The sequence below is a fragment of the Anneissia japonica genome, unplaced genomic scaffold (genome assembly GCF_011630105.1).
Source record: "Anneissia japonica isolate Jap-2015-1 unplaced genomic scaffold, ASM1163010v1 scaffold287617_len321496_cov130, whole genome shotgun sequence".
NCBI classification, from domain to species: Eukaryota; Metazoa; Echinodermata; class Crinoidea; order Comatulida; family Comatulidae; genus Anneissia; species Anneissia japonica.
The window spans coordinates 7,654-11,228 of record NW_022696710.1 but is presented as its reverse complement, the minus strand read 5'-3'; the positions used below and the strand labels follow the sequence as shown (position 1 = coordinate 11,228).

The 3,575-nt window shown below is 36.5% G+C and overlaps 1 protein-coding gene across 2 annotated transcripts in view; it reads right to left on the bottom strand.

Moving 5' to 3' along the window:
* LOC117102145 overlaps window positions 1-3,155 on the bottom strand; it is a 41,084-nt gene extending 37,929 nt beyond the window's left edge. For both annotated transcript variants that reach the window (XM_033242352.1, XM_033242354.1), the window contains exon 1: window positions 2,412-3,155. The gene's annotated coding sequence lies outside the window, so the exon portion shown is untranslated. The remainder of the gene's footprint in view (window positions 1-2,411) is intronic.
* Window positions 3,156-3,575: the final 420 nt, after the last annotated feature.

Here is a 3,575-nt window from a genome sequence, read left to right as displayed (position 1 = left end):
GGCTGCGATTTTTTTTTCTGTATGAAACATTTGCATGAAACTCCACTCGGGTCGTCTCGGATTGATTCTACTCGAGTTTGATACGAACAAGAGCAGGCACTTCGCAATGTCGTGACGCTCGAGTATTCTATTACCTTTACTGTACTGTTCTTTAAGTGTTCACCTACGGTAGGAGTATGAAATCTTCCCGATTTATGGGATGTAGGCTACCTCTGTAACTAACTGTGAGCTTCTTGTATGTTTGTTATAAAATGTACTACAACAACAGCAACAGCTAGTACCCCCTTCTATAGTAGTACCAGGGGTAAATAGGTACATTCCTATCAAAGGCTAGAGCAAAAGAGGCTAAACTAGTGGGTCTAGTTATAAGCTGAGTTAGGTCCTACCTGCTAGCCCCCCCCCCAGACAATGCCCCTAGGTTTGACAAAACAGTCACGCTTCGCATGCTATTGACTCAAATTTTGAAACAAATTAAAAACATAAAATTAAAATAGGACAGTGAGTAAAAAAATATTAAATATAATAAATATATCACTCCGGCATTAATGAACTTGGCCTAAGCATTGTAATGTAATTAATATTAAATAATAATAATAATAATAATAATAATAATAATAATAATAATAATAATAATATTAATAACAATAATAATAATAAAATAATAATAATTATTAAATAACCATTTCGCCATTAATTAACTTAGCCTAAGCCTTGTAATCAAGAAGCACCAACAGTAGCCTATACTATATTAAGCCTAATCCAAACTCCCTGCCTTAATTTTTAGTACGGTAATTCTAGACGGAAGCAGGTTGACTCGCCCCCCCCCCAGTCATCTCGGTGCCAAATCAACACGGCCCCATGTCAACCAACCCCAAGTCCACTTGGCCCCAAGTATATCGTTATTGTCATTAGTTATTCTATATACCTTTGTATAATTTTTATTAATATCATTTTAATATTTTTATTAATGCAGTTTTAATTAAGTGCATGTAAATGAAAAGAAATAACAAAGGCAACGATTTAAAAACACTTTAATTTTGGCTTTGCATTTAAATCTCTTGGTAAATATTCAATAAATACCGTACACAGTAAATTGGGACCGAGTTGACTACTTTGTGCCGAGTTAATTTGGGAACGAGTTAATTTCGGGCCGAGTTGACATGGGTCCGAGTTGACTTGGGCCGAGTTAACTAGGGGCCGAGTTGACTCGAATTCGTCATGACATAGGGTAGGTACTTAAATAATTATCCAATACCTAGGCCAACTAAAAAATAAAAATGTTCACAGTATGTAACTCAAATTCAAATAGGGCCTAATATAACACTTTTTTATTCGTGCAGGCGAAATCAAATATTACATACGTTGTTTTAAACGACCCATTATATTAACAATGTAACATGATGTGTGTGTTTTTTTTTCAAAATCAGACAGCGCGCAGCAATCCTGTATCTCAGAAGTTTTGCAGACGTTTATCTTTGGTTGATGACCTTTGACCCCAGAATTAAAATTTTCCGAGTCGAGTCAGTCGAGACAACCCGAGTGGAGTTTCATTCAAATGTTTCGTACGGGGAAAAAATCGCTTCCTGGCTGTGACTGGTTGATAAACACAATGTGGAATATACAGCCGATTTGCAATCTGATCAATGACGAACACGCTTTTATAGGAAACCCACTTTAGTGTTAAGAAATATGATATAAAAACATACATTTTCACATATTTCGCGTCAATATTTTCGCAAAAACTCTTTATACTTTAAATTCCCAAGGCCTTATCTTCCATATTATTGCAAGATCGGCCTAATCGCGTCACAAACGAAGGAAGAGTTAGAAAAACAAATGACTTTCGCTCAGAATCATCATATAAGCCCTCTCTGTCAGAGAGTGGGTTAAAAATGTGTCGTTCTGTTACTTGAAAACAGCGCTTGCGCAAAATATGTTCTATAAGGATGATTATGAATAATTCATGAGATTTTACCAAACTATCCTACGTTACGCAAATTCGCCCGCGGCTACCTACTACATACTTGGCCAATGTGAGATCAATCTGTAGCAAGTATAATGAACTGCTATGTAAAATAAATTGGAAAAAGTAATATATGGGCTGTTGCATCTCACTGATGAAAACCTGGTTCCCGATCAAGCAAAGAAACCCTCAAGACATACAGTAGCTTACACCGTTTCGACCTTCGTAGCTTCTGGAAATTTGGAAAATCTTGTGGTGGTGGTGGTGCGTATCAAATTCTAGATTGTCGGACCAGTACCATAGTCCAGTAGCCGTCGTAGAATTTAATGGTCGTAGCTACATGTTTATAAGCAACATCGAATCAAATCATGATAGATTTTAATCTATAAATAAATGAGCACCATAACACCATTGATTAGATCAGGCATAGGTCTACAATGTTTCTTACCTTCAAGTCTGAATTTGCAGTTCGACGACAAAAACAACAGCAGCAGAAGCAGAAGCAATCGTATCAACGGCTCTGAATGAACAGACGGATCCATTCATTACTATAGCAACTTTTACATAGAACTTATCTGTGATCATTGATGCGTGATCGTTTTGCCAACAACAGTCTTTATCTCCATGGGGATGGATAAATGGATTACGGCTTTCCTTTGTAAATTCTGTCCAAATGTGTGTATACCGTTGATATTATGAATATCTTTATATTTCGAATTGGATATTGGATATTCCAGTGTGCTTGTAAAACGCTCATGCACTTTTTTGACTGTAAGTACTGTAAAATATATTGCTCAATTTTAGTAGTAGGCTGTCGGCGTCGTCGCGTCGTAAACAATGGGTTTTCTAGCCGATGGTAGGCTAGAGAATCGGAAGTTTTCGTTTTAATGTTGTGCTGCTAGATTTCGAAATAATCTCCCAACTGAACTTAGAGATATTTCTGATCCAAATCTTTTCAAACCTGCACTCAACACTCAATTGTTTTCCTATTACCTCCAATTATTTTTTTTTTTGAGTGTTGTGTCTGTTGAATGTTTTGTATTGTGCTTTTGTGGTTAATTGTTTTGACAATATAGTTGCAGCGCTCGTGATTTCGTGTTTAATGCTGTAGTACATGTCGTCTAAATTTTCTTTCTTTTCTCTTTCGTGGGTGCATCCTACCTTTTTATTATTTCAATCACCACAAAATAATGCTATGAACATTTTGTAAAAGATATAATTAAAAATTAAATTAATAAAATTGTTTATTGTTTGCTAACCAGTGCTGTCTCTTATACACATCTAGATGTGTATATATATATAATGGATTTTTATGGTTGTTACACCGAAGTCTGAATTTCCTCCCTGTCTCCCCGGCATAGCTATGTTAGAGTGGGGGATGATGATGGATTTGCCTGTAACAAGAATTTGACAGATTTGACAGTGTGAGTTAAGGCAGGGACGGTTACCAAATAAGGGTGGGATATTGGGGAGTTTTGAGAAATTCAGAATGGATTGTAAGTTTGGCGGTTGACGCTTAGCGAGAAGTACCCGCATACGGTATTCCTCTGGCTTTAGACTTTAATTTCCATCAGGGTACCACAAGAAACGCATGAAATCGCTGTCCTTGCTT